The 26,071-nt window shown below is 44.7% G+C and overlaps 1 long non-coding RNA gene across 1 annotated transcript in view; it reads left to right on the plus strand.

Annotated features, from left to right (window-relative positions):
• Nucleotides 1-26,071, plus strand: part of LOC120405539 — a 95,374-nt gene that overhangs the window by 25,149 nt on the left and 44,154 nt on the right. The gene's annotated exons all lie outside the window — the stretch shown is intronic.

Genomic DNA, 26,071 nt, shown 5'->3' on the forward strand with positions numbered 1-26,071 from the left:
AAGATTCTATAGTAGTAGTAATAAAAAATAGCATGGGGGAGAGATGAGAAGGTATTTCTAGTCATAGAGGTCAGTAGCAAAGAGCACCTCTCTTTCCACAAGGACCAAAGAAAATTAGTCTGATGTCCTTTTTGTCCTACTGCCCTTCTTACTTGGGAGAAGCTTTGGCCCAGATCCTCAAAGGTGTGTAGGCACCTAACTCCCACTGATTTCAATTTTAATGGGAGTTAGGCACCTAAATATATTTTGAGGGTCTGAGCTTTAGGTACTCAAAGGATGTGCGTGGATTTGTCAATCAGAGCTTCTGTGTGTGGAGTTTGTTTGAAAATCTGCCCCACCAGGGTATAGCGATACAAGTTGCTTTCATCCGTCAGCTATTCATTCAAATACAGACCAATGGCCAAAAGTTTGTTACTCTAAAGGCCACGCAATGGCCTTTTAAAAATGAGTTTGGTGTTCTCATTTCCCAGTGGGTTGCTGGGCAAATCATTAAAAGCATGGACTTCTTGAGAAGGTTAGGACCTCCTTTGGGCTGAGCACTTCGGGAAATCTGGCCCTCTCATTTTTCTGCCTACATGGGAGCTGATTTCCTTTGAAAATATGGCCCCAACTGTGCAAATCTGGCCTGGACGACACAATTGATACTCTTTAGTAGAGAGGCCACAACTGATGGGGTCAGATTTTGATCCTCTCACTTACAGTGAGTAGTCCCCACTCAAGTCATGGAAGGATAGAACTCGGTGGGATAGCTCCTAGCATCCGGCATCACTGCAAGTAAGAAGATCGGAATGTGGCCCCCAATGCATATAGAGAGCTGCCCTGTTACCCTCGAGGTCGCCTAACAATGTATCTCAACCTTGTTCTGCCAAGGCCAAGTGGCGAAGCTTACCCTGTCTCTGCTTTTTACCGGCGATTGTAGCTCTTCTGCAGGTAGACAGAGAACCTCAGATTTCAGAAGGGAAATCTGGCACCTTTTGCCAATTATTCCCCTCCTCCCTCCAAACAAGAAAAACATAACAAATCTGCCATGCTTGGCTTAAACCCATCTCTAGCTACTGCTGATCAGCATGAGCCCTAGGTGGGGGAAAGATTATCCCACTGCAGGGTTTCTTACACCTTCATCTGATGCCAGCCACTATCAGACAGGACAGTGATGGTGGACCATGTGTTTGATCCACTTTGGCAATTCCTGTTTTTCCATTTTGCTGCATAGGCTACTGTAGACCATCTAGTGAGGGTCAGACTGGCAGGGCGGGGTAACCCATTCGTGCGCGCGCGTGTGTGTGTGTGTGTGTGTGTTTCTGACCAAGAAACCGATCCTTCATTGTGCTCCATTCTGGCAGATTCCATTGGGTACCTGGCCCAATGTGGATGGTCAGCATCCAATGCTATAGCACTGAAATATCAAGATTCAGTTTTTGAGAAAATACCAGGATGGTGCTATGCAAGTCAGCCATAGCATTTCCAAACCCAAGACCTCATTAAAATAGGCCTGATTGGGGCAGCTAATCACATAAATAAAGAATTAAATAATAGCATTAACCTTCTACAGTGAAACCTGCTCTAGCATCACTGACAAAATTAGGTCTATTAATTATTTACATGGTCATTTGATAGAAATGTACATTGATGGCAGATTACAAGCACTTGAAGCAATAAGTTAACCATAAATTATTGCTCTGATAAGGATCTTTTAATATTTTGCTCTTAATGTCCTGACCAAAGAGCCGCCACGTTGCTTCTATCTCTGTAAGATATGAATATCATTTATCACTGACTACCACACCCCACTGGAGAGCAATTCTGCACCAGGGAGAGCACTTTCCATCTCTGCTCCAGTCCTTTAGTTTCTTAGAAATTCTTTCCAACTAAACTTTGTTTCCATGCTTGAAAGGATTCATATAGGGAGCCAGATCCTCCCCTGCTGTCAGCTGGCATAGCTTGAAGTAAACTGAGCTGTGCTGATTTACATCATCTGGGGATATGGTCCATTGGCTTTAATGGAGCTATGCTGATCTACACTAGGTGAGAATCTGACCCACAGTAAGTAACAAACAGCTGTGAGTTCTGGAAGCCCAATGAGATGCAATTCTGTGGTGGGTTCTGATTGCATAAACCAGTGGTCCCCAACCTTTTTCGTCTGGCAGGCGCCAGACGAAGGACCGTGGTAGCGGTCGAGCATCCGCCGAAATGTCGCCAGAATTCGGCGGCGACGCCTCTGGATGGTGTCACTTGTCGGCTTGCTGACAAGCGACGTCATCCAGAGGGGTCGCCGCCAAATTTCGGCGGCATTTCAGTGGATGCTCGAACACCAGCCAGGATGCGGGTGCATTTAGATGTCCCCGCAGGTGCCACACCCGTGGGCACTGCGTTGGGGACCCCTGGCATAAACCATTCAAGAGAGTTTGTGTCTTCGCTAGACCCTAAAGTTTAACTAGAGCCTCAATACTTCCAAGTGTTTGTATACTACACAATACTAGCTCCATGCACTGCAGACTCCTACATTCCTTTCCATGTTTTATTCATCTAGGCAGTTACACAGCCTGGTACACCATAGTGCCCTGGGTACCTCAGGGCACGCCTAGTAGGTAAGGAAGTTGTGTTATTCTCTTAGTTAGTATCTGTAGCCTCAATTCCCTATTGCAATAAGTTCAACTCCCAGTTGCTGGTTTCCAAGTGCAGTGCCTTAACCACCCTTCCTCCTAAGGCTAAACCACATGTACCAGAGGGTGGTTTACATTTAGCCACACCTGGTTTATAGGCTCATCACACTCCCTCTGCGTCACTCTAGCTGTTTCCCACTCCCTTCTGACCTCTGCTACTTCCCCTTTCCACCTCTACCTCTAGGTCTTATGGAGATGTTCCCACTGCTGCATTATTCTTCAGCCTCCCTTGCCACAACTGTGCTGTCGTCATCGCCAGAGGGGTTTGGCCCCAGCATTTCCGCAGACTTGCATTCCCCACTAAACTCCAGTGGTTTCTCAGTTGAATCCCATAGTTCCCTGGTGTCGTGTAACACTGCCACATTGTGTATTCGTTTGCATTGGTTATTGAGTGCTTCACACTCCCTGTATTAGATTCCATTAAATGCCTCCTAGATTCTGCCTTTATATCTCAGCATTGTTTGGAACAAATACTTTTGAATTGGACGGGATGGTGAGTTCATTGTTTTAACAATATGTAAGCCTGCTTGTGGAAATGACAATGGTGCTAGATGGGCTTACTGGCTGACCAGAATTTGAATGTACATCACCAGCTAGCACACAAAGGACCCGGGTATGTAGAGTGGAGGGAAATCTGTCATTATTTATGGAAATATCCACTATTCATGGAGCCATCTGCTGTGAATTATTCAACTTTGAGAAGTGTCATAAAATGGAAAAGAATGATGTTAATGCCCTGCCTCACTCAAGAACTGAACCACTGAATATTTAAAAAAAAACAAAAAAAAACCCTTAAAAAAAAAAAATCCTTTTGTAAATCTTCTGCCAGACACCGAGAAAGACAGATGATATTTCTCAGGTTCCCCTCCCCCCTTTCCATTTGTTCATTCCCAGACCCTTAGTTATTCAGTGCTGCTTTTTCTTTCCTTTTCTTACTGTTTTTGGGGAGAAGCTGAGGGCGGGAGGTGCATCTGGTAACCTGTTCAGACCTTAAAGATTAGTGAGAACATTCTTATTTTATCCACACATCACTAGCTCTCCAGTAGTGAAGCCCTGATGCCAGTGCTTGCTGTTTCCCCATCTAATAATACCCAAGTGTTACATGCATTTCGATCTTCAGAGCACATTACAACACTCCTGAAGTACATACTAACCCCACTGTTTCTCTTACCAGATGGTTTAGATAGTTCCCAAACTACTTCTATTTCCCTTAATGATATTTGTCTTTAAACGAAGAGTTAAACCTCTTTCTACCTATTCCTAACTCATGAGTATAATATGTTTGTCCTTAAACATCTGGCACATTTTCCTGGTGTATTTCTCCTTGCATCTTACTTCACTTAATTTTATCCTATTATTTTTCTGTGCATTACAGTAGCACCTAGCAGCTGAGATCCATTGTGCTTGGAGCTGAAAAAAACATGTAATAAGATGCAGAATCTGCAAAACAGAGCATGAGAATGGCCATACTGGGTCTGATCAAAGGTCCATCTAGTCTAGTGTCCTGTCTTCTGACAGTGGCCAGTGCCAGGTGCCCCAGAGGGTATGAGCAGAACAGGCAATCAAGTGATCCATCCCCTGGCACCCATACGTTCTAAATAGGCAAGAAAGGCAAAGAAGAAAACTGAGGCGACATGAAATTGCCCAGAGTCACTCAGTGGGTCAGCAGCAGAGCCAGGAATAGAACCCGTAAGCCTGACTCCTAGGTCAGTGTCCATTGAACCATACAGCCTTCCTGAGCCTGGCCCTGAAAAATTTCAAGCTACAGAAAAATGTTCCTGTCTCAAATTGGGAAGAAAAATCAAACTCAAATTTTGACAAACCAAAACATTAGGGGGAAAAAATTAAATTCTGGTCAGTTTAAATTTTTGTTTTTATAATTTCTAAATGTTTGGTTTTGATTTCTAAAGTTTTTTGTTTTTTTTTTTCAAAATGATGGCTTAGATTTCTAAACAAAATTGTTTCAAACTGGAAAATTTCATTTTTCACTTTGAAACTTAAAATTTTCTTTTGGCAATGTGAAAACTTTTTTCAACATTATTTTCAAGTCAAAAAATTCATCAAACGTAACCCTCATCCACAAAATGTTTTGGTGTAGACAAATTACATTTATCACCAAAGTCTTTTGATGAAAAATTCCCAACCAGTTCTAGTTACTGCCACATTCTCATCTTAGCTGCATTTCATGGCCTCATTCTAACATCTCCCCTGTATTATTTGATTCCAAGTCTCCAGCTGCCTTCTGGCTCTGCAAAAGCTGAGTTAAAAACAACTGTGTACCAGATCAGAAACATAGCTTTAGCCTAATTTCCTTTTCTTTAAATGCTTCAGTCCTGTTTGTCTTAATTAAAAATCTCCTAGTACTACCTCTCTGGCCTTTTAAAGCACCTCCTTCCTTTTAATTTGCTCAATCGTTTCATAGTCCAGTTCCATTTGCATCAGGTGGCTTATAAATTGTAATATGTTCCCATAACTTTGCAACATTGTCTTTCTCCAGCATTTCCAGTCTCATTCCATAATGATTATGGCCCCAATTCAGCAAAGCACATAAGCATGTGTTAAAGCCCCATTGACTTCAATTAAGTATGTTCTGAAGTGCTTTGCTATAGTGGCACCTATGCCAGTTTGTCGAAATTTTCCTAACAAACCCAGCATCATGAGGAAGCCTCTAGATTAGTGCCTCATTGACACTCTCCTGCTAAATCCATCTCAACATGGAGGCTGAAATCCTGGCCCCCTTGAAGTCTATGGGAGATTTGCCATTGTCTTCTGTGGAACCAGGATCTCACCCATATACGATCTACTAACACCCCAATTGTAATGATATTATATGGTGGATGGTACCATTATGACTCAGGAGGAGAGGCTGAGGGCTAGTCTACACTTACCTGCCGGGTCGACGCGGTGAGTTCGACTTCTCGGAGTTCGAACTATCGCGTCTAATCTGGACGCGATAGTTCGAACTCCCCGCGCACTCCAGTCGACTCCGGTACTCCACCACTGCAAACGGCGGTGGCGGAGTCGACCTTGGAGCCGCGGACTTCGATCCCACGGCGTCTGGACGGGTAAGTAGTTCGAACTAGGGTACTTCGAGTTCAGCTACGCTATTCACGTAGCTGAACTTGCGTATCCTAGTTCGACCCCTGCCCTTAGTGTAGACCTGCCCTGAGGGAACTGGGATTGTTTAGCCTGCAGAAGAGAAGAATGAGGGGGGATTTGATAGCTGCTTTCAACTACCTGAAAGGGGGTTCCAAAGAGGATGGATCTAGACTGTTCTCAGTGGTAGAAGATGACAGAACAAGGAGTAATGGTCTCAAGTTGCAGAGGGGGAGGTTTAGGTTGGACATTAGGAAAAACTTTTTCACTAGTAGGGTGGTGAAGAACTGGAATGGGTTACCTAGGGAGGTGGTGGAATCTTCTTCCTTAGAGGTTTTTAAGGTCAGGCTTGACAAAGCCCTGGCTGGGATGATTTAGTTGGGTTTGGTCCTGCTTTGAGCAGGGGGTTGGACTAGATGACCTCCTGAGGTCCCTTCCAACCCTGAGATTCTATGATTATCACCGCTTCTTCTGCACCACCAGGTGAGACTACCCTAGATGCATTGAGCAATGCTCTTTGAGCAAATGGCTCCTCAGTTCAGAAAGTGGCAAAGCATTTTCTCTAAAGGCTTCTCACCTCTGGCATTTGTGCTTCCCTTGATTTGTTACTCTTCAGATTTGTCTTTTTGTTCAGACATTTGGAGAATCAGGCCCCGGGGGAGAGGGGATTCGTTGAGAATCATGATGCTCTATGGTGGCTAGATGGTTAGTGTGAATCAGTGGACAGCCCTCTTTAATGATTGGGCCTGTTTCTGCCATACTTACACCGAGTAGTACCGTATTTGGTAAATAGCCCCATGGCTGCCTGCAGAACTATGGGGAACGGTAATATACACCATCACTACAGGTAGCAGGACCTCTGCCTCCTGACACGGTTCATCCAGCTGATCGCGTTTAAATCTCTGAGTGACATTGCAACCTTTCAAATGCTCAGAGCAGTGGTTCTCAACCAGGGTTCCGGGTCCCCCGGCAGGGGGTGGGGGAGTGCAAGCAGGTTTCAGAGGGCCCACCAAGCAGGGCCAGCGTTAGACTCACTGGGGCCTAGGGCAGAAAGCCAAAGCCCCAGTGCATGGGGTTGAAGCCCGGGCCTCTGAGCCCCACCCCTTGGGGGTGAAGCCTAAGAAATATAGCTTTGCAGGGGGCCCTGTCATATGGGGCCTCTGGCAATTGCCCTGCTTGCTACCCTCTAATGCCAGCCCTGGCTTTTATATGCAGAAAAACAGTTGTGATACAGGGGGGCCGTGGAGTTTTTATAGCATGTTGGGAGGGCCTCAGAAAGAAAAAAGCTGAGAGCCCCTGCTCCAGAGGACAGCTGTGAGGTACAGGACCACGCTGTCCACAGCTCAGTGAGAAACGGCGCTTTGTTTGCTTGGGACACAGAATCTGTCACAAAAAAGCAATTATTTGCAGCTAATCACCACAGTGATTTGTATTTGTGTTCAGTCCCACTGTGCTAGTAGAGACAGCTGGAAAAGAATGAAAAAAAATCAGCACAAATAAGCCTGTCCGTAAGAACTGTCACTTCACACCACGAAAAGCTGCTGTAGGCGCTGCTGCTGTCTCCAGCCGAGGGAACTCGTTTTATGCAAAGTTCGTCAGCTGCGATTGTTTGATTAGAATGTGGAAGAGAAGGGCCGAGCCTCTAGACATTTTAGGCCCATCCTTAACTGATGCAAAGCAGTGTACATCCATAAGTGTCATCTGAGCTTGTACCTATTTACGCCAGTTCAGGATCTGGTCCACTGGAATTGTTCCATTTACGTCAGTTTAGACAAGCTGAGGATCTGACTTGTTGGGGAATAGATGTGATGTCGTTCGAGCCGTGCTTTTGTGAAGACTGAAAGAGAAGGGTATCCATCTTTCCTAGCATGGCCACCCGAGCTTGTGCTTCCTTGACTGCCAAGGTTCACTGGATATGGATTGAATTTCACGAAATCACTACAGCTTGCAGGGCCACGTCACTAGGGTAGCAAAGGCTGAGCAGAATTTATTAAACAATTTTTATTCACAATTTTCATATTTTTATGGTTTATAAACTTCTATTCAATTTATTGGTCTTGAACCAGCAAAAAGCTAATAGCAGTTCGTTTACTTTCACAGAAATAGGCTCCTTCCCATACCAAATGTCAATAAAATCTGATCCTTATCAATGGAATTTGGCTCACAACGTCCTGCTACCTGAAATAATTCATGTTCTGACTCCAGTCCACACCGAGGTAGAATCCATGCTAAGTTTTGCACAATGGTTAGGCAAGAGATGAACCTCATAGAATCATAGAAGATTAGGGTTGGATGAGATTTCTGGAGGTCAGCTAGTCCAACCCCCTGCTCAAAGCACGACCAACCCCAACTAAATCATCCCAGCCAGGACTTTGTCAAGCTTGGCCTTAACTTCTAAGGATGGAGATTCCACCACCTGCCTAGGTAACCCATTCCAGTGCTTCACCACCCTCCTAATATCCATCCTAGACCTCCCCCACTGCAATTTGAGACCATTGCTCCTTGTTCTGTCATCTGCCACCATTCAGAACAGCCTAACTCCATCCTCTTTGGAACCCCACTTCAGGTAGTTGAAGGCTGCTATCAAATCCCCCCCCCCCCCCGACTCTTCTGCAGACTAAACAATCCCAGTTCCCTCAGCCTCTCCTCATAAGTCATATGCCCCAGGCCCCTAATCATTTTTGTTGCCCTCCAATTTCTCCACATCCTTTCTGTAGTGGGGGGCACAAAACTGGACGTAATACTCCAGATGTGACCTCACCAGTGCCGAATAGAGGGGAAAATCACTTCCCTCGATCTACTGGCAATGCTCTTCCCCCCAATATGCCATTAGCCTTCTTGGCAACAAGGGCACACTGTTGACTCAAATCCAGCTTCTCGTCCACTGTAATCCCCAGGTCCTTTTCTGCAGAACTGCTGCTTAGCCAGTTGGTCCCCAGCCTGTAGCAGTGCATGGGATTCTTCCGTCCTAAGTGCAGGACTCTGCACTTGAGATTTCTTTTAGCCCAATCCTCCAATTTATCTAGGTCATTCTGGATCCTCTCCCTACCCTCCAGCATATCAAACTCTTCCCCCCAACTTAGTGTCATCTGCAAACTTGCTGAGGGTGCAGTCCATCCCATCATCCAGATCATTAATGAAGACCTTGAACAAAACTGGCCCCGGGACAGACCCCTGGGGCACTCTGCTTGATACCGGCTGCCAACGAGACATGGAGCCATTGATCACTACCTGTTGAGCCTGATGATCTAGCCAGCTTTCTATCCACCTTATAGTCCATTCATCCAATCCATACTTGCTGGCAAGAATACTGTGGGAGACCCTATCAAAAGCTTTGCTAAAGTCAAGATATATCACATCCACCGCTTTCCCCATATCCACAGAGCCAGTTATCTCATCATAGAAGGCAATCAGATTGATCAGGCATGACTTGCCCTTGGTGAATCCATGTTGACTGTTCCTGGTCACCTTCCTCTCCTCCAAGTGCTTCAAAATGGATTCCTTGAGGACCTGCTCCATGATTTTTCCAGGGACTGAGGTGAGCCTGACTGGCCTGTAGTTCCCCGGATTCTCCTTCTTCCCTTTTTTAAAGATGGGCACTACATTTGCCTTTTTACAGTCATCCAGGACCTCCCCCAATCACCCTTGGGACTGTCACCTGATGTGCAGAGACTACCTCTGAGCCCATTTACCCTGCCAGCTTGGGACTTCAGTACCCTGTCTTGTTGAGCCAGACATCCTAGCATGCCATGAACACACACCCAGGTCTGAGCCACGTCCCCCAAACGCTGCAGACTTAACTGAAAACAGTGTAAGAAGTGCTCCTGTCTGTAGCACCCAGATACCCAGTTCCCAATGGGATCCAAACCCCAAATAAATCCATTTTACTCTGTATAAAGCTGATACAGGGTAAACTCAAAGTTTTCTGCCCTCTATACCGCTGACAGAGAGAGAGATGCACGGCTGTTTGCTCCCCCAGGAATGAATTACTTTGGGTTCAAAAATGATTTTATTAAATATAAAAAGTAGGATTTAAGTGGTTCCAAGTAATAACAGACAGAACAAAGTAAGTTACCAAGCAAAATAAAACAAAAACACGCAAGGCTAGGCCTAATACATTGAGAAACTAAATACAAGTAAATCTCACCCTCAGAGATGTTCCAATAAGCTTCTTTCACAGACTAAACTCCTTCATAGTCTGGGCCCCATCCTTTCCCCTGGTACAGCCCTTGTTCCAGCTCAGGTGGTAGCTAGGGGATTTCTCATGATGGCTCCCCCACTTTGTTCTGTTCCACCCCCTTTTATAGCTTTGGCAGAAGGCAGGAATATTTGGCTGCCTGGGTCCCCACCCCTCCTTCTACATGGAAAAGCACCAGGTTTAAGATGGATTCCAGTACCAGGTGACATGGTCACATGTCCTGTGAGACCCCAAACCTTCATTCTTCTGGGCCTGACTCACAGGAAGGCTTGCAAGTAAACAGAGCCATCTACAGTCAATTGTCCTGGTTAATGGGAGCCATCAAGATTCACCATTAATGGCCCACACATTGCATATTTACAATAGGACCTCAACGTTATATTTCATATTTCTAGTTTCAGATACAAGAATGATACAAATAGGATGAACACACTCAGTAGATTATAAGCTTTGTAATGATACCTTACAAGAGACCTTTTGCATGAAGCATATTCCAGTTGTATTGTATTCACATTCAATCATATGGAGTGCAACGTCACACCCTCCTCCTGAACTTACTGCCACAGACTTGCACAATGCCATGGCGGAGGCAGTACAGTATACCTAAAATTCTTCTTTGTGCTCCCCTCTGGGGCAGACACTCCTGTGTCCCCCAAAAGGGAAGGTGACCCTGATCCAGCTGTGGGCTCACAGTTACCAGCTATGACAGACCCTTCACTGGCCAGCAAAATTCCCTCCCCCCTTCACTCAGGTTGGGCTTGCTTCCAGCTACAGAGTCCTTGGGGGTTTGTTCCCACCGCAGCAGTCATCAGGACCCCAACTTCCACCTCCAGGATGCATGTCTCTGTGCACCTCTTCCACTCCATTACAGCCAATTCATGCTTCTGGGTTTCAATTTGTGCTCGTCTCTGGGCCTTTTCATAAAATCATATGGTGGGCAATGTCACTTCTCTTGCTAGCTGTAACTCCAATTGTGCTTTGGCTTTCCTGATTACACCCCTGCATGCTCAGGCAATATTTTTATACTCCTCCCTAGTCATCTATCCAAGTTTCCACTTCTTGTAAGCTTCCTTTTTGTGTTTAAGCTCACCGAAGATCTCTCTGTTTAAGCCAAGCTGGTCACCTGCCATGTTTGCTATTCTTTCTGCACATTGGGATGGTTTGTTCCTGCACCCTCAATAAGGCTTCTTTAAAATACAGCCAGCTCTCCTGGACTCCTTTCCCCCTCATATTAGCGTCCCTGTGGATCCTGCCCGTCAGTTCCCTGAGCGAGTCAAAGTCTGCTTTTCTGAAGTCCAGGGTCTGTATTTTGCTGTTCTCTGTTCATCCTTTTGTCAGGATCCTGAACTCGACCATCTCCTGGTCACTGCTGCCCAGGTTGCCACCCATTTCTACTTCCCCTACATTCTTCCCTGTTTGTGAGCAGCAGGTCAAGAGGAGCATGGCCCCTAGTTGGTTCCTCCAGCACTTGCACCAGGAAGCTGTCCCCAACACTCTCCAAAACCTTGCTGGATTGTCTGTGCACTGCTGTATTGCTCTCCCAGAAGATGTCAGTGTGATTGAAGTCCCACATGAGAACCAGGGCCTGTGATCTGGAAACTTCTTCTGTTGTCTGAAGAAAGCCTCGTCTACCTCATCCTCCTGGTCTGCTGGTCTATAGCAGACGCCCACCACAACATCACCGTCATTGCTCTCACCTCTAAACTTCACCCAAAGACTCTCAACAGGCTCTTCTCCAGTTTCATATTGGAGCTCTGAGCAGTCATACTGCTCTCTTACATACAGTGCAACTCCTCCACCTTTCCTCCCCTGCTTGTCCTTCCTGAACAGTTTATACCATCCATGACAGTGCTCCCATCATGAGAGTTACCCCATCAAGTCTCTGTTGTTCCAATCACATCATAGTTCCTTGACTGTGCCAGGACTTCCCATTCTTCCTGTTTCTTCCCCAGACTTCTTGCGTTCGTGTACAGGCACCTAAGATAACTAGCTGATTGCCCTGCTTTCTCAGTATGAATCAGGAGGCCTCCCCTGTTCCACCCTCTTCCTTGCGTTTCCTCCCAGTATCCCACTTCCACACTTACCTCAGGGCTTAGGTCTAATTCCCTGGCGAACCTCGTTTTAAAGCCCTCCTCACTAGGTTAGCAAGCCTGCCTGCAAAGATGTTCTTCTCTCTCTTCGTTAGGTGGATCTCAACTCTTCCTAGCAATCCTTCTTCCTGGAACAACATCTCATGGTCGAAGAATCCAAAGCCCCCTCTGCCACCACCTGCATAACCACACATTTACTTCCACAATTCGATGGCCCCTGCCTGGGCATTTTCCTTCCACAGGGAGGATGGACAAGAACACCACTTGCACCTCTAACTCCTTTATCCTTCTTCCCAGAGCCACGTAGTCTGCAGTGACCCGCTCAAGGTCATTTTTGGCAGTATCATTGGTGCCCACATGGAGAAGTAGGATGGGGGTAGTGGTCCGAAGGCTTGATCAGCCTTGGCAGACACTCCTTCACATCCTGAATTCCAGCTCCAGGCAAGCAGCACAGTTCTTGAGTTTCCTGGCCTGGACGGCAGATGGATGACTCTGTTCCTCTTAGGAGGGAGTACCCAACCACCACTACCCATCCCCAGGACAATGCATCCCATGCCTTCCGGTTGATGGGGTCTCCCTCTGATCCCTTCCCTCAGATAACTCTTCCAAACCATTCTCCACCATAGTACCTGTGCAGACAGCCTGAAAACAGTTTCTTACCTCTATCTGCATTGGGGGTACATGGGTTCTCCTCTTTCTTCTTCTGGAGGTCACATGCTGCCAATTTTCTTCCCCGTTCTGCACTGCTCTCTCTGATTCTTCAGCATACTCTGCCTGCAATACCAAACACTGACTTCTATCCAGAAAAATCATTTTCTTTGATGCAATGCAGGGTTGATACTTGGGTCTCTAGTCCTTTAACCTTCTCTCCCAATATGGAGACCAGTTTGCACTTCGTACAGACTAAGTCACTTCTGTCCTCTGGGAGAAACACAAACATGGCACATCTTGTGCCAGTTACAGCTGATTGCTCACTAGCCATAATGTTTTCCTTCTAAGAGCCTCTTCAGACATTGTATTCACTGCCCACAGAAGCCTGAAAGGCAAAAACTCTGTGGGAACTCCCCCTAGGTGAACTCCCAAGCAAACACCCTCTGTTTGCCAGAATGAAAACTCTGGCTCCAAACTCCAATGGCAAAGTTAGACAAGTAAAAATTAGAAATAAAGCAAACATTTTTAACAATGAGAGTAACTGACCACTGGAATAACATCCAAGGGATATAGTGATTTTTGCCATCACTTATAAACTGTGTGTATGTCTCTAAAAATTACTCACCAGTTACTGTGCTCACTGCAGGAATCCCTGAGTGAAATTCTTGTGTTGTACAAGAGGTTAGAGTAGATGGTCCTAATGGTCCACTCTGGCCTTAAAAATCTATGAACTTTGGGAAGGAGGGACACAAAATCTGAACCCGGAGGCAACTTTTGCTGCTGAGCTCTCGCTCTCTCTACTCTGAGCTGATCCAAACATCATGAATTTTGGGATAGATCGAAGTCTGCATTGAAATGTTGCGTCTTGGGCCTATCTTAAGTCTGGACTTTACTTTGAGCACTATGCATTGTGGATTGAGGGGCCAGCCTGTTGTTGTTCCCTATGGGTCTGATTTTGTCGCCCTTTCTCACACTGAGTGGCGCTTTACTCACGGTGGTCCAAGGAACCTGGTGCTGCTCAATGGTAGTTTCATTTGTAAATCAGTGGGACTAAAAATCCAGTGTATTGTACTGTCGCTTGGTGCAGTTGGGAATTATATTGGGCCCCTAGAGAAAATGATGTAACGGATTGGATTCAGACGTGGATGGAACTGTTTGTTTCACAAACAAGATCCTGGCCAAACGTCCCCATGGGGTTTTATTATCATCATGATTAATACATGTGCTGTGACATAACTTATCAAAGATGATGCCCTGGCACTAGAACAGCATCTCACAGAAGAATCCACTGCAGCCCTGGAGCTATTTTCACTGGTTCTGCTATTATACTCCTGTCTCCTGAGCAGATTGAAATGCTTGGTAAACTCCAGTCTTGAGGACAACAAAAAAGATGCAAATATTGAAACAGACCCCCGCAAACAGTTACCTTCTTCCAGTGTTTTTCCCTTTTTTACCTTTTATAGTGCGGCTCTGGTTTAACATTTAAAAAGCTCCTGCTGCACTCCATTATCAAAGACATATTTGTTAAAATGTGCATATAAAAGGGTTTGTAATTGAAGTGCGGCTTTGATATATTTAATAGGATGTAAAACTGCCATCCCTTTTCAATAGGAGCTGCTTTATGTGCATTAGCGGTAATATAATAATGCCTCTCCACTGTTCTCTTGCCATTAGCAGCTGGGTTTTTTTCTCTTTCTTTTAGTTAATCTTAAAACTTTAATGTAATCTAAACACATTAACATCTTTCTCCCCTTTCGGAACTTGTTGGGGCTTTCAGCTGAGCTTTGTTTCAAATGAGGGATCGTTACAAACCCAACATCAGTATAATTTACCCCAGTGCTGTCTGACATCTGGTCCATAAAGGCAGCTTCTTGCCTTGGAAATGCTAGCAGTTACGAGTGCTTGTGCATGACAAAGAGCATTAAAATGAATAACCTTGCAAGTAATTCAGCAGAATTAATGGTGTGCTCTCCTATATTCCCCTGTCCCAAACCTAATCAAACAGCATTGCACGGTTACAGTAACAATAGTTACAGCAATAATAATGAATTAATACTCATTCATATAGCTCTTTCCAGCTGTAGAGCTCAGAGTTTTACAAAGGGTGAGAGACGTGGTCCCACTCAGTGCAAGAGGGTAGACCAGATGACCTCTCCTTTCCAGCCCTGCGTTTCTATGACACATCATTAGTCCCATGTTACAAATAGGGAAACTGAGGCACGGAAAGTTGACGGACAGGATTTTTAGAACTAACTAGTGACTTTTGGCTGCCTCCATTTGTGGGTGTCCAATCTGAGATCTCTTCAACAACCTTGATTTTCAGAGGGTGGTCACTCATCACCTTCTGAAAATCAGGCTCTTTAAGGCATCTCATGTAGTCACCCAAAATTGACTAGACTTTTGAAAATCTTGGTGTAAGAGTTGCCATAGGCCTCACAGCAGAGCAGTGGCAGAAATAGGATTAGAGCCCCATCAGGAATTAAAAGTAAGTGTTAACTCTGATCACTGAAAGTATAATCACAAAAATACTATTGACCTCACCAGTAAATCCATCTCTCCTAACAAAAACAAATGTCTTATTCCAACCGGCCTACTGCTCTTCATCAGCTGGGATCAGCTTTGCATTGTAATTGTACGTTAATCATAAGAACATCTGATGTATCCATTTGCTAATGCCTGTTAGCACTGGAATGGGAAAAGTTTGTGCTTATGAATTACAAGGGCTAGATTACCACAGCCACAGCCATGTGCCTTTGTAGGATGAATGTTACCACCCACTGTGGGTATGACTTCACCGCAGAGTTAGCCCCAGTGTTCAGCACCTCAGTCTGAGCACCGGGTTGGCCGGAGCCAGGTGTGAGCAGCCACACTGCAAAGTCCTACCCAAGTTACTGTGTCCTCACTGGAGCTATACACCGTCCATGTGTGTTGCAAGGACTTCTGGGAGCATGATTCTTTGTCCTGCAGTAAGCTGAGCTACAAAGTGGGTAGGTTCCAGCCCGAGTGAAAGCAGAACCTATGCTCTAACCCCATCCCCAGCTAGCCTGGGTTTAACACACCACCAAATTGTGATGAGAGGATTTGTGTGTGGACAGGAAGAGGGTTGGGGCAACAGCCAGGTAACAGCCTGAGTTAACTCTGCAGTGAAGACAGACCCTTCAAATAGCCATCTCTGTTCATTTGTCTGTAGGGTCCTATTTTTGACTATCTTGACCAAAATGTTAAAAATAGTGCCCTTAAGAATGCAGCTAAAAACACATCCAGATGGTACAGCCCTAATTCATGTTGAGCAATTTTTCATGGACCTAGTTGCACTGAAACTGGTGGGGCTATTTGCAATAGCGAGTGTTCCCCAATGAGAGTTAGCGATCCACACTCTGGCAAAGTTACACAAATATTACGTGTACTCCATCAACAAGCAAAGTTTTACAGGTTAAAAAAAACGAGTTGTATGTACAGAATATGTACAACAAGCAGTTCATGCAACTAGAGTGGCTCAGTGCTGTTGCAAAAGTAGACTAGATGCACATATTTTCTTTTGAAAATAAACACTACAGTTTCATTTGTTTTTCAATATACTTTCAAACTACAACAATTGTGCATGGAGGTTCGGTTGTTTTTTTAAAACGTGCACAGATTTGCTGACACAAATGTGTGTGCAATTCAACAACGGCACCTTTAGCCAAACTGCAAAGCATGCTCTGTGCTAAAAGAAACTAGTTCATGATGAGCCTGAGCTGACGCCAATGGAAAGGTTCTCGTTCATGTAAGTGGCCTTTGGATCAGGCCCTCTATACACAAATTAGTGGAAGGGTAAATTCACATGTATCTGGTTTTCGCTGGCCCAAGCCATGGCTTTGGATCACATCACAGCAACAACAATCAATTAGTGGTTGGCCTCTGGCTGGGGAGAATGACTGACTGTACATGGGACTCTGTCCTGCTTAAACTCAAAGACCTCTAGGAAAATATGGTCAAAATATGCCTGGTGCGAAGGTTGCGGATCTCTCGAGGCATCTAGATAGACTTATGTGTAGTGCTGGGGAGGAGCCGGTGGTCGTGGTACATGTAGATACCAATGACATAGGGAAGGGTAGGAGAGATGTCCTGGAAGCCAAATTTAGGCTGCTAGGGAAGAGACTGAAATCCAGGACCTCTATGGTGGCATTTTCAGAAATGCTCCCAGTTCCACGCGCAGGGCCAGGTAGGCAGGCGGAGCTTCAGAGTCTCAATGCGTGGATGAGACGATGGTGTAGAGAGGAGGGGTTCATGTTCATTAGGAACTGGGGAAACTTCTGGGATGGTAGGAGCCTATACAGGAGAGATGGGCTCCACCTAAACCAAAGTGGAACCAGACTGCTGGCACTAAACATTAAAAAGGTTGTAGAGCAGTTTTTAAACTAGGAGATGGGAGAAAGCCGACTGCTGCAGAGGAGCGTGTGGATCGGACACAGACTTCTCTTAGGGGAGAGTCTGATGATAGAGAATCTCCAGGTTATAGTCAGGAGCAGAGGAATGAGAAGTATAATGTAAGGGCCGGATCAGATGATAAACAGTCACATAAAAAAGAATCTGGCACATCAGAAAAAGGCAGGCTAATAAACAGGGACAAGTTTTTAAAGTGCTTGTACACAAATGCCAGAAGTCTAAATAATAAGATGGGTGAACTAGAGTGCCTTGTGATAAAGGAGGATATAGATATAATAGGCATCACAGAAACCTGGTGGACTGAGACCAATCAATGGGACACAATCATTCCGGGTACAAAATATATCGGAAGGACAGAACAGGCCGTGCAGGGGGAGGAGTGGCACTATATGTTAAAGAAAGTGTAGATTCAAATGAAGTAAAAATCTTAAGCGAATCCACAGGTTCCATAGAGTCTCTATGGATAGAAATTTCATGCTCTAGTAAAAATATAACAGTAGGGATCTATTATTGACCACCTGACCAGGACAGTAATAGTGATGATGAAATGCTAAGGGAAATTAGAGAGGCTATCAAAATTAAGAACCCAATAATAGTGGGGGATTTCAATTATCCCCATATTGACTGGGAACATTTCACTTCAGGACGAAATGCAGAGATAAAATTTCTCGATACTTTAAATGACTGCTTCATGGAGCAGCTGGTACGGGAACCCACAAGGGAGAGGCGACTCTAGATTTAATCCTGAGTGGAGCGCAGGAGCTGGTCCAAGAGGTAACTATAGCAGGACCGCTTGGAAATAGTGACCATAATACAATAGCATTCAACATCCCTGTGGTGGGAAGAACATCTCAACTGCCCAACACTGTGGTCTTTAATTTCAAAAGGGGGAACTATACAAAAATGAGGGGGTTAGTTAGACAAAAGTTAAAAGGTACAGTGACTAAAGTGAAATCCCTGCAAGTTGCGTGGGCCCTTTTTAAAGACACCATAATAGAGGCCCAACTTCAATGTATACCCCAAATTAAGAAAAACAGTAAAAGAACTAAAAAAGAGCCACCGTGGCTTAACAACCATGTAAAAGAAGCAGTGAGAGATAAAAAGACTTCCTTTAAAAAGTGGAAGTCAAATCCCAGTGAGGCAAATAGAAAGGAGCACAAACACTGCCAACTTAAGTGCAAGAGTGTAATAAGAAAAGCCAAAGAGGAGTTTGAAGAACGGCTAGCCAAAAACTCCAAAGGTAATAACAAAATGTTTTTTAAGTACATCAGAAGCAGGAAGCCTGCTAAACAACCAGTGGGGCCCCTTGACGATGAAAATACAAAAGGAGCGCTTAAAGATGATAAAGTCATTGCAGAGAAACTAAATGGATTCTTTGCTTCAGTCTTCACAGCTGAGGATGTTAGGGAGATTCCCAAACCTGAGCTGGCTTTTGTAGGTGACAAATCTGAGGAACTGTCACAGATTGAAGTGTCACTAGAGGAGGTTTTGGAATTAATTGATAAACTCAACATTAACAAGTCACCGGGACCAGATGGCATTCACCCAAGAGTTCTGAAAGAACTCAAATGTGAAGTTATGAACTATTAACCAAGGTTTGTAACCTGTCCTTTAAATCGGCTTCGGTACCCAATGACTGGAAGTTAGCTAATGTAATGCCAATATTTAAAAAGGGCTCTAGGGGTGATCCTGGCAATTACAGACCGGTAAGTCTAACGTCGGTACCGGGCAAATTAGTTGAAACAATAGTAAAGAATAAAATTGTCAGACACATAGAAAAACATAAACTCTTGAGCAATAGTCAACATGGTTTCTGTAAAGGGAAATCGTGTCTTACTAATCTATTAGAGTTCTTTGAAGGGGTCAACAAACATGTGGACAAGGGGGATCCGGTGGACATAGTGTACTTAGATTTCCAGAAAGTCTTTGACAAGGTCCCTCACCAAAGGCTCTTACGTAAACTAAGCAGTCATGGGATAAAAGGAAAGGTCCTTTCATGGATTGAGAACTGGTTAAAGGACAGGGAACAAAGGGTAGGAATTAATGGTAAATTCTCAGAATGGAGAGGGGTAACTAGTGGTGTTCCCCAAGGGTCAGTCCTAGGACCAATCCTATTCAATTTATTCATAAATGATCTGGAGAAAGGGGTAAACAGTGAGGTGGCAAAGTTTGCAGATGATACTAAACTACTCAAGATAGTTAAGACCAAAGCAGATTGTGAAGAACTTCAAAAAGATCTCACAAAACTAAGTGATTGGGCAACAAAATGGCAAATGAAATTTAATGTGGATAAATGTAAAGTAATGCACATTGGAAAAAATAACCCCAACTATACATACAACATGATGGGGGCTAATTTAGCTACAACGAGTCAGGAAAAAGATCTTGGAGTTATCGTGGATAGTTCTCTGAAGATGTCCACGCAGTGTGCAGAGGCGGTCAAAAAAGCAAACAGGATGTTAGGAATCATTAAAAAGGGGATAGAGAATAAGACTGAGAATATATTATTGCCCTTATATAAATCCATGGTACGCCCACATCTCGAATACTGTGTACAGATGTGGTCTCCTCACCTCAAAAAAGATATTCTAGCACTAGAAAAGGTTCAGAAAAGAGCAACTAAAATGATTAGGGGGTTAGAGAGGGTCCCATATGAGGAAAGATTAAAGAGGCTAGGACTCTTCAGTTTGGAAAAGAGGAGACTAAGGGGGGACACGATAGAGGTATATAAAATCATGAGTGATGTTGAGAAAGTGGATAAGGAAAAGTTATTTATTTATTCCCATAATACAAGAACTAGGGGTCACCAAATGAAATTAATAGGCAGCAGGTTTAAAACAAATAAAAGGAAGTTCTTCTTCACGCAGCGCACAGTCAACTTGTGGAACTCCTTACCTGAGGAGGTTGTGAAGGCTAGGACTATAACAATGTTTAAAAGAGGACTGGATAAATTCATGGTGGCTAAGTCCAGAAATGGCTATTAGCCAGGATGGGTAAGAATGGTGTCCCTAGCCTCTGTTCGTCAGAGGATGGAAATGGATGGCAGGAGAGAGATCACTTGATCATTGCCTGTTAGGTTCACTCCCTCAGGGGCACCTGGCATTGGCCACTGTCGGTAGACAGATACTGGGCTAGATGGACCTTTGGTCTGACCCGGTACGGCCTTTCTTATGTTCTTATGTTCTTAAGATAGTCAAACACCTCCTTGCAATATCACATTGTTTTTTCTACACTTGTAAGGCTCGATGTTCAAACAACCTCAGCATCCAGCAGCCCTCACTGTTCTCAGTGAGATTTGCTGAGCACCTGTGGAAATCTGGCTATTTCACTTAAGTGCCTACGGTGGCGCTGAGCACATCTGAAAATCCAGCCCCAGTAGAACCTCCGAGTTACGGACACCTCGGGAATGGAGGTTGTCTGTAACTCTGAACAACATGCAGCTCAGGCTTCAGCTCCAGCAGCTGGCAGGCCAGGCCAGGATGCAGTAGCAGCTGTGAAACCTCGTCAGCCCTGGCATGAGTTCGCAAGCTTGTCCCCCTCTGGACAGAGGGGAGGGTGTGTGTGTGTGTGTGTGTGTGAGAGAGAGAGAGAGAAAACAGCTCATCCCCCTCCTGAGGCAGGGGTGAAAGCTATGCAGACTCCAGCGCAGCATAAGTGGGGGTGGAGTGGGGACAGGCAGCCCAGATGTGCCGCCCTTTCGGATGCAATACAGGCACAGTACAGTATTTTTTTTTCCCCTTCTGCTACCAGCTTGGTTACTTCTGGTTTCACATGGTGTCCAGTTGACCGGTCAGTTTGTAACTCTGGTGTTCATATCTTCAACGTTCTACTGTACTGGTTTAATGTGCCTAACCTGGCTCTGTTATGTGACTCTCACCTAAAATGGTTTTGCTTCTCTTTTTAACTAGAGTTAATTGATTACTAGTTAACTTGAGGTAGCGAACTCGTTTGTCAATGCAAGGCTAGGCCTCCTGAAAAGGGTTTGTTCCAGGACAAATGTATGTAGTTGTTGTTTCTTTTGCTTGTTATACAACACACAGAATATGAAGGAACTGCATAGATGCAGTGAGATGCAGTAACCGTTTTTACTGACTATACATGCAAGGCCTGGCAGCATATACACCAGATATGACTAGTACATGCTGATAGTTGGGGGGCACAATTTAAAGGTTTGCCCTCCCCAACAGCCTGTCACATGCCCCCCCTTACTCTCAGCAGCCCCTCCCTGCAGCTCCCACGGACAGAGTTGGCAATGGGCTTTGATGCAAGGATAGTTTCCTGGGTTAGGAACACTAACACTAACAAAGCCTGATGCCAACTCTGTCCCTAATCACATCAGCCTAATCACATCAGCCACACCATCAGAGGCTCTTTCACCTGCTCATCTACCAATGTGATATATGCCATCATGTGCCAATGAGAGCTTTTCCATTGTCTTCCCTGGGAGCAGAGTTACGCCAAAGCCATGGACTTCACTTGGAGTAAAGTTAGACCAATAGTGAGTGCTTCTGAAAACCCTATCTATGCTCTCTAAAGTAATGACTGGAAAATGATATTGAATGGCTTTTTAGAAGGGGAAAAGTTGGGGGAATGCCATGTAGCAGGTTACAAGCAAGCTTTTCGCACAACACCATTGAACAATCCATGTTGCCATTTGCATAAACACTACAGGTATTCCCAAAGAACCAGTCATGTTCTCACAAGTGCTTAGCAGCCCCAGTTGGAGCTGGGTTTTAGAAAGAGCGCTGCATCCATTCATCCATCTAAACAGGCCTAGGGCTCTCTTGAAAATCCAGTCACTGCTGGGGTATCTAAAATGAGAAATGCTGGGTACTGCTGAGCTCTTTTGAAAATGTGGTCATTCTCATGTGGTGGTGGCAGTGACAGCCAGACAACCAGAGTATTATCTTCACATCATCTGAACTGGAAACACCAACACTATCACACTGATGCTGTACATAGAACATTAAACTGTGACTTTATGCTGATGATGATGTCTTACTGTTAATTAAGGACGATGCTTCCCCTCCCACCGATAATGAATATTGCTCTTGGAGTACAAAGTTATCACTGCACAGAATTAATGACTCCACGGCTGTAGTGACGTTGCTTTCTAGATTTTGCACTTCAGCCCTGTCTGTCTCCTGGAATTTTAAGTGGGTACCCAAAAATGTGGTCTATTTACTTAGGAGCTGAAATTAGTCAGTGTAATTAAAGAGACATTTGAATCCAATTATAAAGCAGATTACAAAAGATTGGGAGAGATGGCTGGAGTGAAATATGTGAGGGAGTCAATGGGCCAGATTCTGTTCGCTGTTGAACTCGGGCAACCATATAGAGTTGCACAGGTATAAATGAGTGCAGAATTTAGCCCAAAAGTCATCAGAGATGCTCACAATAAACATCCCACAATGCTATTTTACACTAGTGAGAGAAATATTTTATAACCTTCTTAGAATAAAAAGAAACCCCAATAAGCTAAAATAATTACTTAAAAGCCTGCCTGGGAGAAAAGTAAATTGTAACACTGATCTGCAGATGGGAACACATGACCTACCACAGAAATTGAGCCTCTATTTAAGGGTGAACAGGAGCAAACACACCAATGTTTATGTCAGGAAATTAAAGATACAATAGCCACCTAAAATTATCAGGGGAATTTTATGAAGCAGAATATAATCTCCCAAATTTGTAGTTGACCAAAACCCCATGGTTGAACAAAATCTTGAAAGTTCTCACAAACCAAAAATCCAGAAAAAAATTTTTTGTTCGAGCCAAAGTTTTGTTTAAATATATTTTTTAAATTGTTTTTACTGTAATTGGCTTAATTTAAAAAATGAAAAACATTTCAAACTGGAAAACCAGAATTTTTATTTAGAAAATTTCAAAGCAAAATGTGTTTTGTCAATTTTGAAACTTCTTTTTGTTCAAAATGTTTTTGAGACAAAAAATTGGTTGAAACTTTTCCTGGGGGAAAAAATCAGTTTTGATTTAGCATTTTCCAAACAAACAAACAAACAAACATAAAATTGTGTTGAAAAATTCCCAATCAGCTCTAATAATCAATCATCTGATCACCCAACAATCTGGAAAGTCACTGTGCAATGTTCTGAGTGGCTGGAACAAAAAATAAGCTATATACAAAAAAATCACATATTTGATAAAATTCACAAATATAAGGGTGAGTTGATGCTGTGACATCATTTGAAAAGTAAAGTACAAACTAAGAATGTGAGGATTTTGTATTTCATTTTGATTTCACATAAATTGCCTAATTTCACAAAAAAAACGTACAGAATTCCATGGTTTTTTTTCATTCATAAAAGCAATATTTTGAGTGAAAAAGGCCATATATGAATATGCCATTTTCCCCTTCCTACCTTAAACTCTTGTATAGTATCACTATTAAACAGTGGCTCCATTTCAGTGGCTCCATCTCCCTGGTGAATTGGATGATCCTGTTTCATAGTTTGTCTGAAAGGCATTGTATAAATGTAATGTGTTGTTTTTGGAACTGCTTGAAAAATGAATTCATGAGAGTTTCCAAGGCAGTGTTGTTTGGCCAGTTTTCTAAATGAAATGAATTTTCATTGTTCCAAATTTTCTGTCGCATTAGCTTATCACAGGGGTGGGCAAACTTTTTGGCCCGAGGGCCACATCTGGGTTTGGAAATTGTATGGCAGGCCATGAATGCTCATGAAATTGGGGTTGGGATGTGGGATAGGGTGAGGGCTCTGGCTGGGGGTGTGGGCTCTGAGGTGGGGCCAGAAATGAGTTCAGGTTGTAGGAAGGGGGTCCAGGCTGGGGAAGGGGGTTGGGCTTTGGGGGGAGGGCTCTGGCTGGGGGTGCAGGCTCTGGGGTGGGGCTGGGAATGAGGGGTTTGGGATGTAGGAGGGTGTTCCGGACTAGGATCGAGGGATTTGGAGGGCAGGAGGGGGATTAGGGTTGAGGCAAGGAGTTGGAGCACAGGAGGGGCTCAGGGGTGCAGGCTCCGGGTGGCACTTACCTCAAGCAGCTCCCGGAAGCAGCAGTATGCCCCTCCTTCAGCTCCTATGTGGAGGCGTGGCCAGGTGGCTCTGCACGCTGCCCCATCTGCAGGCGCCACCCCTGTAGCTCCCATTGGCCACAATTCCCAGCCAATGGGAGCTGCAGGGGCGGAGGTAGGGGCAGAGGCAGTGCTCAGCTCCCTGGCTGCCCCTAAATGTAGGAGCTGGAGTGGGGACATGCCACTGCTGCCGGGAGCCACACGGAGCGGCCACCGACCCCACTCCCTGGCTGGAACATGGGAGCAGGGCAAGCCCCAGACCTCATTTCCCAGCAGAAGCTTGCAGGCTGGATTAAATCAGCTGGCAGTTTGCCCACCCCTGGTTTATCAGGAGGAAAAAAACTGTGAGGAAAATCTAGTCCAATAAGTGTGGTTAAATTCTTTAAGCATGTTGCAGGATTATTAGACAAGAGTGAGAGAGATGTGGGGAGGGATAGCTCAGTGGTTTGAGCATTGGCCTGCTAAACACAGCGTTGTGAGCTCAGTCCTTGAGGGGGGCCATTTAGGGTTCTAGGGCAAAAATCTGTCTGGGGATTGGTCCTGCTTTGAGCAGGGGGTTGGACTAGATACCTCCTGAGGTCCTTTACAACCCTGATATTCTATGCTATGTTATTTCTTCTATCTGAAGATGAGAGAAACAGTCAGTACTGTTACACACAACTGATTGACCTACTAAGACAGAAAGCAGGGTGTGGAGGAGAGGCCGGTTGAAAAACATTTATAATGTGCTTGAGGGTAGGAAGTAAAAGGTGTCACTAAAAGAAACCAGGAAGATCAGCCATCAGGCAGTATTTCTTCATTAATGACCTTGAAGATGGTATAATCCTAAAATCGGGTGATCAAATAAATGTTATTGCTATAGGACAGCTTTCATGCAAGTATATCACAAAACACATGATACATGGCATTATTAATATGGGGGCAGACCTGCAGAAGTGCTCAGTACTCAGTAGTTCCCAGCACTGGGGTTTGAGAGGTGGCTTTAGTTGTCTCCCGGAAAATTGGTATTGCTAGAGCATTGCTCCTTAATTTCTAGACTTTCCTTCTGCACTGGGCATGCTTCCAGGGCCCACTGATCTCCTACATCAGGCTGAAGCAGACACAGAGAACCAAACCACTGGACAGGACACAAATAAAACAGATCCTCCCCCATCTTATTTTCCCATCAAAAGAGACTTTGACTTAGCAGAAGGTGCACTAGGAGCTTATGAGTTGTGCTCTCAACTCATCCTGTGTTCTTTGCAACCCATGTGACTGAGCAAGGCCTCACAACCCCATTCTAGGAGGGAAGCAATTGTCAGCACCTCCCTCCCATTTTACAGAAATGGTAGTTTCACATGGTCACTTGTGGGAGGACTCTTAGCTATAACATGCAAACCTAAGTCATACCTTCCCCGCCCCACATTCACCAACAGAACCTGCTACCCCTATGTATTTGGCTGGAATGCTTGTAAACCAGGCATCTCCTGCCTGCATAACCCACATCACACTTCTTAAGGAGCTGCTGGCTGGCAGGATGGGAATGGCCAGCTGCTGCTGCCTGGGCAAGGGGTGGTGATTTTGGATACTTGGGGTTACCTAAGAGTTGTGCTTGTCGCCATCAGTTGCATTAGGAGGAGGAGGAGTGGAGGGCATGTGAGACAGAGGGAGAAGAATTTTCCTCCATGCTTCATATGTAGAATTCTAGAGTTATCTAGTGCTCCTCTGCCTACAGCAACCATTGTCTGGACTGATAAGCAGCTCACAGAGGGGTAACATCATGTAAGCCTGTCTCAATTCAATGTACAGGAGCAATATCACACTTGTAAGGATCTTGTAAGGACCATAAATATGGCTGTGGAACCTGGACCTGGACTCAAGTAAACCTGTGCTCAGTACATGAGTAGTTCCCAAGTCAGTT

The sequence above is a fragment of the Mauremys reevesii genome, linkage group 5, assembly GCF_016161935.1.
Source record: "Mauremys reevesii isolate NIE-2019 linkage group 5, ASM1616193v1, whole genome shotgun sequence".
Taxonomy (NCBI): domain Eukaryota; kingdom Metazoa; phylum Chordata; order Testudines; family Geoemydidae; genus Mauremys; species Mauremys reevesii.